Genomic DNA, 14,335 nt, shown 5'->3' on the forward strand with positions numbered 1-14,335 from the left:
GCCAATTTCCTCCCAACTCTGGGAGAAAGTATCACATAAATATGTCTCCATCATGTAATATCAATATTATCCTTCAATCCTACCAATTTGATAAATAGTATCTATTATTTTAATTTGTATTGCTTTGATTTCTAGTAAAACAATGTTTTCAATCTATTATTCATTATCTTTAAAGAATTGATGACAATCTTCCTCTTATGTTTACCTGACAGATTTATTTAAATGATTTAATCTTCCCTACTTAAGACTTCATGATATCATGTGCCTCTCCAGCACAGTAATTTTTGCACTAATATGTATTATTCATTGCTTAATGTCTTTTTCACTAAACCGTCAACTATGACAGGTTTGTTCATCCCAAGTAGGTATGAGTTTTACAGGTTCTCTTTAAGTAAATAAACAGAAGGTGTACAGATGCCCATGGCTATTACTATGGCATAGCTTGAAGCATTAGTGACTACCTGATAAAGAATAAACCAGAATGTAGGTTTAGCATTGTCCAAACCAATTGCAGTTAAATTTTTGCAAACACATCTCACCCTGTGAACATACTTGGGGCTTTTCCAAGGGTCTTGGGTAGGGTTCATGCAAATGAGGGGGCTGTGAAGTTTAAGCCTTAGTACTTTCATGATAAATCCATGTCGGCACTCACCATCACAGGCCCACTGCAAAGCTCAGTGCATGGCACGTTTGCAAATCATGGAAACTAGGAGAGAACCTACTGGATTAGCGAGTTCAGGGATGTTCTCGCTGAAGAGGTGACACTGAGTTTGAGAACCGAGGAACATAAGGCAAAGACAGAGAAAACTCAATCTCACTGGAAGAAATAACACTAGTAAAAGGCACAAAACAGGTATGAGCTTGGTAACTTAGAGGGGATTAATAAGAGATGGGGAAAAAATGCAGTAGAAGAGGAAAAACAACGAGATGAGGCATGTCCTTGCAGGCAACGTAAGGATCATGGATTTTCCAAGTAAGCCATTGGGTGATGCTAAACAAGGAGTGAAAGAATGTGACATGAAGTTTATAAATGTGACTCTAATTGTTTCCTTCAGAGAGAGATAGGTAAGACATGAACAAGGACCACAGACACTGCAATAGTCCAGCTGGAAATGATGACACCTGGGATCAACAGAAAAATAATCATACGAATCTCTGCAGTTTAACACCAACCTAACCATGTGCACTGACAACCGTGCACTCGCACTATGCCAGGGGTTGGAACAGAATGAAGCATGTCATTCATACATTCATGAAGTACAGATACATATTACAGTTCGGATGAACCTCAAAAAATATTACGCTAAATGAAAGAGCTCTGTCTCAAAAGGTTATATTTTGTCTGATTCTGTTTATAGAAATGTTTACAACATGCAAATCTATACAAAAACCAAAAAAAATTAGCTGTCTAGAAATGAATGTGAAAACTGAGTGGCTGCAAATGGATACAGGAATACTTTGGAGGTGGGGTAGGTTGGTGATGGAAAGGTTGTAAAATTCGACTGTGAAGATGGTTTCACAACTCCGTAAATTTACTAAATTTCATTGAATTGTACCTTCACACTGAATGAATTTAATGGCATATAAATTATACCACAGTAAAGCTGTAAGAAGAAAAAAGTTAAATACATGAGTTCTGGGCTGAATGTCAAAATGTGGAGTTTTCAACACGAAATGGTCTATCAGTCAAGATTCAGTCAGGATTCAGTCAGGGAAATGAAAATCCATTTGGAAGCTCAAACAGAGGGAATATAGTAAGTTACAAAGGAGAGAGAAGGTCTTGGAGAAAGGGTTCCTACCCCTGGTATGGGAGGGTGTTCAATGCGGTGGATTCTGAGAAGGACCAAAATTATCTGAGGGTTAGCTTTGGATTGAGTTGCTGGGGTGATGCGAAGAACAGCAAAACTCCCTTTACTCATCTTCTACTGTTTTCTTTCTGGAGACCACCAAGGAGGCATCTAACAGAGGTCTAAGAACCGTATTTTGTAAAGTTGTGGTCCTGTCCTGCAATTTCACAGCGGAGAGATAACAGGTACATATTCTTCACATATGTTGTTAAAAGGGCAAGATGCTCAAAATACTCAAAATTTCAAGATCAAGTAGAAAAGGCAGGCCTAAAAAAGTCAATTTTTAGGAGAAAAAACACAGAATACATAGGTCGTTTTATTCAAGCCAGGAAGGGAGTGCCAGTTGAGTCCAATGGCACTGAGAAGCCAAGTTAGGTAAGAGGAACAGAAAGATAACTGGATTTGGCTACATGCAGAGTGTCAATAGTATTACTAAGCGCAATCTTAGTGGAATGCTAGGAAGTCAACAGGTATTGGAGTGGATTAAAGAACAACGGTAGTGAGAGATGTGAACTTCAAAATTGAGTAAGTTTGCATAGCAAGAGATGTCATTAGACTTTGATGAGGAAAGAGAGTTTTTGATGTAGTTATAAGTATATATGAGCTCATGGAGGTTTTTATTTTGTATTGACACAATGACTGATGTTCACTGAGAGCTTCCTACGTGCCAGACACTGTACTGTTTTCCCATGCATCAACCCACTTGAATCTTGCAATGACCTCATGGGTTAGAGACAGCCATCCCGTTTTACAGATGAGGAAACTAAGACACAGAGAGTCTGTCAATTTTCCATAGGCACAGAGAACATGGGGGACGATTAATCTTTGAGATTAGAAGAGGTTCTTTCTCTGCAGAAATGCATGGAGAAGAAATTGGATCCAGGGGCGGGTATGAAGCAAGGGGAAATTTTAATTTCTATTTACATAATTGCCATTTCTTTGAGTGAGACACTGTTTTAACACCAATTTCCTCGCGGTGCCCTCACATGAACCTGTTCAAGCCTTGAACATTCCAGCTTTGGCAACTCTGCTGACAGGATTCCTGATTTCATTGGCTCGAACTGGAGTCACTTTCTAAGACTTAGTCTCAGCCTCACCTTCACCCCAAAACCGTGGACAACCAGACTCACAGTGAACCCTCTCTGCACTGAACCTCAGCCCCGTACCACTACTGATTCTGCTTTCCTTTTATCACCATCATGACGTTTTGAGTTCTTCTTCCCACTGAAGATACTAGATCATTATTCCTCTGAACAGTAAGCAAAAATTATTTTCTGTTGGAATGAGTAGAAATAAAGGTGAATCTAATTTAAAAATACAATATTTGTTTGCTTAAATGACCTGGATCTATTGAAATTTATTTTATAACTACAGTGACTGTATTTTCAGAATAAAATTGGCATATGCAGTTCACACATAACAGTACAAGTGAAAGGATAATGGACATAATGGGGGTTGCGTGGTTTTCATATTTATATTTATGCCTGCATCTACAACTAAACTAGAACAAAAGTTTTACTTCCAGAATATGAATATAAGCAATGTATAATTATTATGATCTCTGTACATACCAAACTACAACTTTTATATCCAAAGTGTACTATTGAATATTTTTCTGCCCATTGACTTATTAATTCTAAATATTTCAATTTTATTTATTTATTCCTGGCTCTAAAACACATTTCAACTCATGTTTTAACAGGAAGCTAAAAATAAAAAATCAGGACAAAGAGAAACATGAAGAATGCAAGTAAATCACCTAAAAGTAATATTTACTTTCAGAAACTGAGCTTTTTTTTTTTTTTTTTTATGGTACGCGGGCCTCTCACTGTTGTGGCCTCTCCCGTTGCGGAGTACAGGCTCCGGATGCCCAGGCTCAGCGGCCATGGCTCACGGGCCCAGCCGCTCCGCGGCATGTGGGATCTTCCCGGACCGGGGCACGAACCTGTGTCCCCTGCATCGGCAGGCGGACTCCCAACCACTGCACCACCAGGGAAGCCCCTATCTTATTCTTTATGACACACACCCAACCCAGGAAAAGGGGCCTGACAGTGATGATGACGCAGAGACAATACAGGAAGTAGGAGTGTACTTTTCCCCCTAAAAAAATCATACTAAATACTATGTCTTGACTGAGAGTATAATTCTCTAAATTTCCTTCTTTAAGACTGAGGTTTCTAGAATATTGTGGAAGATGCTAGAGTGCTTTGGGAGAAAAAGAAAATTAAGGCTCAGAATTTTTCATTTGAAAGGCATCAGCTGAAGTCCCAGCTCCAGTGGGATCTCTCCTCTCCTTTCTGGGGAAAAGGACAGACAGCGGTTCCTAAGTAAAAATTACAAGCTGTACAATCACCTGTAGCCGTTCAGGACAGGAACTTTGAGGCACACTTAATAACTCAGGCGATTAAAAATCACGATGCCTTCATCAACCAAGAGATCATGTGCTCTTGAAAACGGAAAAGAGAATGCCACTGGATGACGATTATGACAGTGATGCAACAGAGCATTTAGAGCATTGGTCCAAGCCTAGGAACAGCCCGCTGGAGCATCTCCGAGTCTTGTGGTGTGCAGGTTACAGTCTCCCATTAGCAGAACTCTGTGACAACAATTCTTCCCTCCTCTACTGCCATGGACAAAAAACATGTTCTTTTACTACACAGAACTCCTATGGAAATACCATGATGAATGAGAATCATATTCTTGATCAGTTAAGTTTATTTGAAGACTACTTTTCAAACTACAGTAAGGGCAGTGTAGTTCATCCACTAGGTATAGGGTCTCTGTTGCCTAGATAGCTGCCTGGGATCAATCCCACCATCCTCTCCTTCCTGGGACACCTGAGCAAAGTACTGCCCTTCTCAGGTACTTTATTTCTCTACCTTTAAAACAGGGCTAAGACTAGAAACCTATCTCATAGGGCTTCTGGAGGTTTAAATGGATAACGAATGTAAACACTTAGAACAGTGCCTGGCAAAGTGTAAGCTTTCAGTTAATGACAGTAACACCCATACCACTGGATAGGGATAGGATTCGTAAACGTGGAAAGCCATTCCTGAATTCTGGGAATACGTAAAATTCAAGAGAAGGCCATGAACTACCTGACAGGACCTTTGCCACATCAAGTTCTAGGGGGACAGGAAAGCTTTAGCTTAGCAAGGCTCTGTCTTGCTCAGGTTTGATTAATGAACTGACACCATAACCTGGCCTTTCATGAGTGATAACGTATCACCTACTTTCCAGCGGTATCTTAAGAATAGCTAAGAATAACAGCATTTTCTTGGGGTCTAAGATGTAGGCAGCATTTGTAGCACAGGGGTAGGGAACAAAACAACCCAGATGGTTGTTAGAAAGATATATAGGCCTCAGCTTCATTTAATTTACTACATCACCAAGGGCCTTCCGGCTATAGATTAGTTTGTTTGCTCTTGTCATTTTCACTCATTAGTGTGAAGAGTGTGTCATGAGTGGGAAGGATGATTTATGATGATAATACAGAGTAATTAATATGCAGACATAATAGAAAGCATTTGAGGCATTCTGACTACCTCAATCAACCTTAAGGAAACAAAGCATAAGAGGCCTTTAATCAGCCTCGTCCATAACTCTGATCATAACCAAGCAATACTTTGCAACAAAAATATCCAAGTATTCACTTCAGAATTTGGGAGATATTAAGTCTAAACTTTGGTAGTTTGTTTAAGAGGGTGATATTTCTAGTTTTTAACCTGTCTCATTTCTTATAATGGGAAGTATGACCAATGAAAGAAGGTTGCTACTCCACTGAAGATGCCGCGGAGCGGCTGGGTCCGTGAGCCATTGGCCGCTGGGCCTGCGTGTCCGGAGCCTGTGCTCCGCAACGGGAGAGGCCACAACAGTGTGAGGCCCGCGTACCGCAAAAAAAAAAAAAAAAAAAAAAGTTTTACAAGTTAAGGGAGAATGCAAAAGTCTTTGTGAATGGAAATGTTTAGCTCAGCATTTAAAATCTTCCCTGTTGGGCTGTAGATGACAGCGCCAGCCTTGAAAGGAGAGAAGTACAGTTTTCTTTCGTTCAGCAGCTCTTCAACTTTTTGGTGCTACATTGAAACACATTTCAAACGGCCTCATGAGAGATTAGGTTTCATTAGAGGGAAAAATTTTCCTGAGAATTTAGGATGGTTCAATGGGAGACAGCTTCGTATTTTAACATGATTGAACGTTGCATTTCCCTTTGTGGTCCCACTTGATTTTCTTCGAGCGCTCAGGTGGATTTTCTGTGTGGTGGGCTCTGTGACTAGCTACCCAGCGCCCCCTTCAGGAAGGAAGCTTCACACCCCACCTTCAGACAGGGGCGCAGGGAGCTGGGTGATCTTGCTGTTATCCGCGTTGGGTCACAGCAGCGACCTCACTCAGACCACGTCTTCCTCCAGGGGCATCCCACATGCAGTGACTTGTCACCACAAGCGGGGGGAAGGTCAGAGCCCCTCAACACCGGCTGGGAGAAGTCTTAGCTGTCCCGCCTCAAAGCTACCCGCCAGAGGGCCGCTGAGCCGTTCCTGTGCCGGTGTCTCAGCTCGCCTTCTCTGCCACCCAAGTCGGCTTCCGCTCTCTCCCGGGCACGTGAGGCTGTGACCCCAAGAATATCTCCTTATCAGTATCCTGGGTGCTCATCCCCATTCACAGTCAGCTCCCAAGAACACTGAGCCCCTGTGCTGCAGCACAAAGAACACTTTGGAGCTATTTGCTTATTTTTTACAAGTAAACGTTTTTGAAGAAATAGAGAAAAGTGAGCAAATAGTAACGGTACAGATCAGTGACTTTTCACCAAGCTCACACCCCACTCCACACAGGACCTTGAAGAGGAAACAGAACGTTACCAGGGGCCAAGAGTCCCCTCCTCTCAGGGTCTATTTATTCTGGCTTCTAACACAGTTTGGTCCATCTTTGGACTTGATATAAATAGAATCATGCAATTTGAGTGCTCTGCGAGTTCTGGCCTCCTGCACTCCACACTGAGTTGGTGAGATCCATCCACGTTTGGATAAACGTGTGGTTTATTTCGTCATTGCGATACAGTATTGACTGTACGAACATGTCACACATTATCCATCCATTTAGGGCTTTTTTTTTTTCTTCCCAATTTGGCTGCTAGGAATAGTACTGCTAAGAATGTAATCATAAATGTCTTCTGATGAACATATGTGTGCATTTCTTTTGAATATCCTTGTTATCGTAAGAGAATTGCTAGTGCATAAGGGACATATATATTTTCAGACTGATAGATGGTGCCAGTCTGCCAAAGTGGTCAGGACAATTCACATTTCCACTAGGAGTGCACTGTTTGCTTCCACTTGCTTGCTCACAATTGGTATATTGTGCTTCTTTCCTTTTGGCCTTTCGGGTGGATGTATGGTATTATTGCATTATGATTTTCATGTGCATTTCACTGACAATCATGAAACTGAACACATTTTAATACATTAATTGGCTTTTACATATTTTCTTTGGTGAAATGCATATTCAAACTTTATTTTTAAGTTATTTTCTCTCTTTTCTGACAGATTTTTAGGAGATATTATGTGACTTCATTGAAGTCATGGTTGAATATGTATTTCTCAAATATCTCCTCCTACTCTGTGGCTTATATTTTTATTCACTTAGCGGTAACTTTTAATGATCAGAGTTCTTAAGCTGAACCCAATCCAATTTATATTTTTTCCATATAGTTAATACTTTTCATGTTCTAATTAAGAAATTTTGCTATCTGGACACTAAGATTTTTCTCTTATTTGCCAGTAAAATCTTTATCATCATCAACAACCTGTCACATATAAATCAACACTCAGTGCAGATTTACTTATTTTTTGTGATGTGAAGTGGGGTCCATATTTATTTTTCAAGAAGATCATAAATTAGATGACTGTATAAGAACGGGTCTGTTTCTGGACTCTATTCTATTTCATTTATTTATTTATCTGTGCTTCATCCACAATCTGTCTTAATTACTGTAGCTTTATAATCAGCCTTGACATATGGCACTGTAAGTGTTCCAGTTTGGGCTCCTTAAAGATTTTAATTTTTTTTTGGACTTTGGATCCATGTATCTCGTTTCTCTATTTCTACAAAATGAAGAAACAGTGCTGGGATTGGGATTGGAGGCAAACTCACTGTTTGCCAGGAAGCTTTTCATGAAGCACAAAGAAAACCTGCAACCACATGTTCCAATGATCCCATGAGGACATTGATTCGGGAGCATGTAGGAGTGCAGGGTCAGAGCATTAAACCGTCTTGCTCAAAGATATAGCTCTGAAGGAGAACAAACTGAAGCGTATAAAAGGAATGCATTTTATAATCCCTTTGAGTGGTTATCATCTGTAGTCAAGACTGCACGTAGTTACTGCTCACTAGTTGTGTTTTGAGCCCTCTCATCTACACATTGCCAGAAAACTTCTTCCACAAAAGTAACATACTCCTATATTTGCCCAAATTTTTTGTGAGCTTACAAATTGCTACAATATTGTACTCCAAGTCCACATAGCAAAACTGTATTATGAGTTAAGATGAAGTACTTTTGTTATAAAAATGTTACTTAACCACCTTATGTTGTACTATATTGGGTCATGTTATTTATACTGAGACTCATTTGTTGAAAAAAAAATTGAAGTCAGGAAAAACAAAATTATATATCCTGAATCATCAGTCAGACTATTAGGATAAAGTTAGGGTGGGCTTACAAGAAATCAAGCTGAAAAATAACTTAATTTTCAGTTTAGTGAATCTTGAACTCTGTTCAGTGCTATAGTCATGTGACTTACTACTTACTATAAAGTGAATGATTTCTAAAATACTGATGAATGAGGGTAGGGATGAGAAATATTTTTCAAGATATATGGATAATTACATTGTTTTAGATTAGATAGACATAGAATATATAATATAGTATTAGTGACATTCACAAATATCAAGGCATTTCTTTCCTTAGTATTAAAATCAGAGAGAACTTAGTATCATTACTCCAATAAAAAGCAGAAGGAGTACTATCATTTAAAACCTGGAATTATTATAACAAGGCATTTTCTATTTATGTCCTTTTTCTTATAATTCTGAAAATACTTTATTCTTCTACTACTTTAGCTAAAAACTGCAAAAACCACAAACATGTGGAAGCTAAACAATATATTACTAAACAACCAATGGATCACTGAAGAAATCAAAGAGGAAGTCAGAAGATACCTGGAGACAAATGAAAACACCATGATCCAAAACCTCTGGGATTCAGCAAAAGCAGTTCTAAGAGGCAAGTTTAAAGCAATACAGGCTTACCTCAGGAAACAAGAAAAATCTCAAACAACCTAACCTTACACCTAAAGCAACTAGAGAAAGAAGAACAAACAAAACCCAGTTAGTAGAAGGAAAGAAATCTTGAAGATCAGAGCAGAAGTAAATGAAATAGAGACTAAGAATAAAATAGAGAAGACCAATGAAAGTAAAAGCTTATTCTTTGAAAAGCTAAATAAAATTGATAAACCTTTAGCCAGACTCATCAAGAAAAAAAGGGAAAAAACAAAGGGAGAGCCCAAATTGCTAAATAACATTCGTGCAGCACTGTTCAATCTTCATTATTTCTATTTCAGATTGCAATCTGTTTTGAATTATTTTTGTTAATGTTTGCTTTTGCTCAATTGAACCACATACGTATAAGGCCAGAGTAATATTCAAAATGACATCTTCCTAAAAAACACACCATACTGTGCTCAAATGATATATCATAGATTTTCCTATCATGAAAACAGGATTTTCAGATTTGCAATAATCATAAAAGTTATGTAAAAACCTACCTTTCAATAGTTTTCACCAGAAGACTTTTACTTAAATCACATTATGGTTTTGAACCTCAATAAACAAGTTGATAATATCTGGAAGAGTGTATTGGTATATAAAAGCAGTCATTTAGGTCCTGGCAGATTAAAACAGTCTTGCAAAGTACAGCAAGGCAAATTACACACACACACACACACACACACACACACACACACACACACTCCCCTAGTATAATAGAAAGACTTTGTGCTTTGGATGTGTTAACTGTTTTAACAATTTCCCCTTTTTATAGACTCAATTATGACCACTTCCCCCTCCAATATTTAGTATTTGTGCTCTGAATTGTCACTAACTTTTAGATTATTTAGCACTTGTGTATGTAAATATAAAGTAGCTATACATTTTTGACAGAATACCAAAGACATGAATAACCTCACCTAAAGTCTCATAGCAGTACTTCGACACCAGTGTAAACATATAATTATCTACAAAACTGGTTTACTTGAATTAAGGATGCACCTAACATCCCCAAGCACCTCCTTCCCACCAGAACTATACTCTCTAAAGTCATCTTACTGTACACTTGTAGCAACACTTTCAGTAGGCATTATTATTTCTCTTTTAGATATAAAGATTGTGAGATTCAAAAAGGTTAAGAAATTTACCAAATTCACACTTTCAAAAGTGGAACAGTTACTAACATCTGGTGTATCTGAATGCAAAGTATGTGTTCTTTCCCTTACACTATGCTAATCAGTGTTTGAATAGTGTGCTCCAATGCCCTACACAAGATGATGCTAGGCTATAGTGCTTTACATTCTCTAAACTGTGTCCATATTAGTTCTAAGAAAGAACTAATATTTACTGAGTACCTATATATGGGTGATGGGTAATTACATACGTCTATACTGATATACTCATCAAAACTAGATCTACTGATATATCTATATATTATACTAAAAATAAATATTATAGAATATATACTATTGATGGCTTCATATTTTTGTCTTTAATGATTTTCTTTGCATATTTCTACTTAATCAAGATTTATTTATTTGATTTCTGATGTTGACTTGGAAGAGAATTTAAAAAGAGTAAGAACATGTGTTTGATCCTAAGCAACTACAGTTCAGTGGAGAAATATATTTATAAACAAATAATTACTATAAAAAGTGGTCCCTCTTCCCTTATGTTTTAAATGTATTTCCTTCTTTTTTTCCTAACATATGGTCCTAATAATTAAGGAAAAGTTGACAGAATTTTAAGGAAATAAACAGTTTTCAACTCTCTCATACAATCTGAGCCGCCCATATCTATAAAAATGGCATGAAACAAAAAATGTACATTATTCTACAATCAGAATGTTTATCATGAGCATTATTTGATATACTGCTTTTCTCAAATAATTGTGGTATCAGCTAATCCCTTCAAATGTTATTTAGTATCTTTCTTTTAATCTAGGAGATACTCTGAAAAACTAATTCCAGTTTTTTGTTTTTTTTTAATATAAGAAAAATGTATCTGTTTGGTGTGGTTCTTTTTACCAGCCCCATGGACTGTGTTATTTTTTTTTTTGTCACACAGTGCCTGATATTTTGGAAGTCCTCCAAAGTACTGAATGAAAGGTCAGAGTGGACTGAATTCAATTCCTAGATATTTTGTACTTTAGCCTCTAAGGCTACATTTCTTGGACTTTTACCAAAACATCTGAAACATGAAGATCAGACTCAAGAAAAAGTGTAAGCAGCTGGTTTTGTCTCCAGCAGCTTTTCAATAAATTGGCTCTTTAGACCTCCTGTCTATTACAGCTAAAAAAAAAAAAATATTGATCAATCAAACAGAAAGGCAGCATTGAATAATGTCGCAGGGTGTTTTATTTCTAATCATCCCCAGATGTCTCTAGAGCCCAAATCTCTAGGAGTTGATATTTGACTTTGAGCATTTGTTGGCCTCAACCAGAAAGCAGATGGGTTGCAAGAGAGGTTTATTCCAACAAGTGGCCAGCAATTTAGCTGTACCTCCAGGATGTCAAGATGGTAAGTTTTATTCAGCAGAAGAGGTAAAGACTTTTAAACAAAGGATTATGAGGTTACCAAAACCCTATTAACATTGAGATGTTTTAAATTGTTAACTTTCCAGAGAAAAACTAATTTAAGAATATTCCAGGAGGTAGGAAAAATAATAAAGTAAAAACTAAAGACAAGTTTTGTGGCTTCTTTTGAGACTACTCTACATTTTTTAACAGTTCCAGCAAATGTAAGTTTCAAAGCTGTTCTTTTGACGATTCTCTTTAAACATACATCTACCAGCCTTGATGATTTTTCATAGAAAATGAGAACCAAATATGAACAAATATTAAATTTCATGTCAACTAAATTTTATTGGAAAGATAAGCAAAATGGTAACTGATTACATGATGGTCTAATGTATTTCCCTTAACTTCTTTTACAAGGCCTTAATTTGGAATAAAAACATCCTAAAACTGAGAACAAAAAATTTTCTTTCTCCCTCTAAAATACTGTCTGCACTTTTCATTCAGTTGATTGGGTTATTTGACATTTCCCATCATGGACTAGAGCACAGATCACAGATTATAAAGGGACAAATAATTTTGGAGTTTAACTCAAATCAGCAAATATTTATCTAGCCTTGACTGTGGACACAGAACTAGGCATAGAGTCAATCTTTCAACTCTCTGAGAACCTTAATAAACCTAAATTCTTAAGTTCTTTTTCCTTAGACAAGATGAGTGAGGATCAGGAGGGAGTTTGGGACGAGCAGATGCAGACTATTATTATTATTATTTTTTGCAGTACGCGGGCCTCTCACTGTTGTGGCCTCTCCCGTTGCGGAGCACAGGCTCCGCATGCACAGGCTCAGCGGCCATGGCTCACGGGCCTAGCCGCTCCGTGGCATGTGGGATCCTCCCGGACCGGGGCACGAACCAGTGTCCCCTGCAACAGCAGGCGGACCCTCAACCACTGTGCCACCAGGGAAGCCCAGATGCAAACTATTGATATTATATACAGAATGGATCAACTTCAAGGTCCTAGTGTATACAGCACAGGGAACTATATTCAATAACCTATAATAAACCATAATGAAAAAGAATATAAAACCATATGCATAACTGAATCACTTTACTGTATAGCAGAAATTAACACAATATTGTAAATCAACTATATTTCAATAAATTTTTTAAAAATGGGGAAAAAAAGAGTGGTTCACAGCATGTGGGCTTAATAAACCAGAAAAAATATGAATTAATTAAATGAATTATTTGGTACACTTTCCCAGCAGTCATGATTAAGGTGGTAGCTCTTCTAACATTTGAATATTACATCGTAAGGGTTTAGTGTAACGCTGATGTAACCCCTGATTTTAGCCAGGGTATTGATATTTTCCTAGGAAAATCCTGCATGGTTATTACAAATAGGCATTATCTCTTCTTATAAAACAAAAAGTTTTCAGCCCCAATCAACTTCCTGGGCAAATTATCCTAAAGTTGAAAATAATCAGATTCTCAGAGTTAAATTTCACATTTGAGTTTTAGGTAAATTTTTATTTCACCCTTTAAGCTTTTGTTTCCACTAAAAAATATGTCTATACTCCATCAGTCTATAGCTCAGGGAAGGAGGCTTATGACAGTAGCACTAGAAATACCACACATTCAAGGGAAGTCATTTACCATAGCCATGAATGCATTTCCTAGCATGCTGTGTGCAGGTTGACTTTTATCAGGTAATTATGTTGAATCTTCTCCTAAACCTTTTGTTCCCAGGGCAGCACCATCTTTTGCATAAAATATCATCAGTATGCATTTCTCATTCATCATCCACGTGACAGCTTCAATGGTGTGCTGAAGCAACAGCTCATCGGGGCAGCGGTGCAGTGTGATGATTTATCATAGTAACATAGCATCAGAGGGAGGCAGCAGGATAATGTATGGTCAGAAGCATTCAGGAGTGTTACGCAGGAACATATTTAGTTACGCAAGAGGATGGATGGAAACCTGAAAACTTTGTTTTAGCAGACGTGCGTCCTAAGCCACATGAGGAGATACCTGTGGGTGGTAGCTTTCATTCACTCGACACGTAACTGAAAACCTGCCTGTAGTTGGTCATCCAAAAATATTCAGTATGTGTTTGTAAACCCTTTGTAAACACAATTCAGATTTTGTTCTTATAAGAAAATTTGTGGTTATGAAAAGTGACATAAGATGGCAGATACACTGCTGTATGTCAGGGGTACTTCGGAGTTTGTCCCTATCAGATTTTCTACAAGGATGTGTAGCTTAAAAAAAAATTACTTACTCTAGAAAATCACTGTTTTATATGAAATAAGTTTGTTTGAAAGTCTAGTTGGTAAGTGGTTACTGTACCACATTGAAAATTAATGCGAGGCAAAACAGCCTGCAATTTTAAGAAGGAGCGTTTATAAAACTCAGGCATTACGCAGACATCTCACCATTTTAACACAGTTTACAATAACACTGTCATATAATTTTCAGGGAAAACGTTTGATGAAATTCTCAGGTCTTCAGAATGCCTGACAATTTTCAAGCTTCCAGAAAATCCGACATTTTCATAGGTTTTTGAAATTATAAGACTAATTGAAAAACCTCATTGGGGAGGTTGGTTTTGTTCATTTTTTGGTGGATAATTCAATTTGCAATGTTTCTAGTCATAATT

This window comes from Aethalodelphis obliquidens, unplaced genomic scaffold (assembly GCF_003676395.1).
Source record: "Aethalodelphis obliquidens isolate GAN/ISIS:26980383/991018 unplaced genomic scaffold, ASM367639v1 scaffold19, whole genome shotgun sequence".
Classification (NCBI taxonomy): domain Eukaryota; kingdom Metazoa; phylum Chordata; class Mammalia; order Artiodactyla; family Delphinidae; genus Aethalodelphis; species Aethalodelphis obliquidens.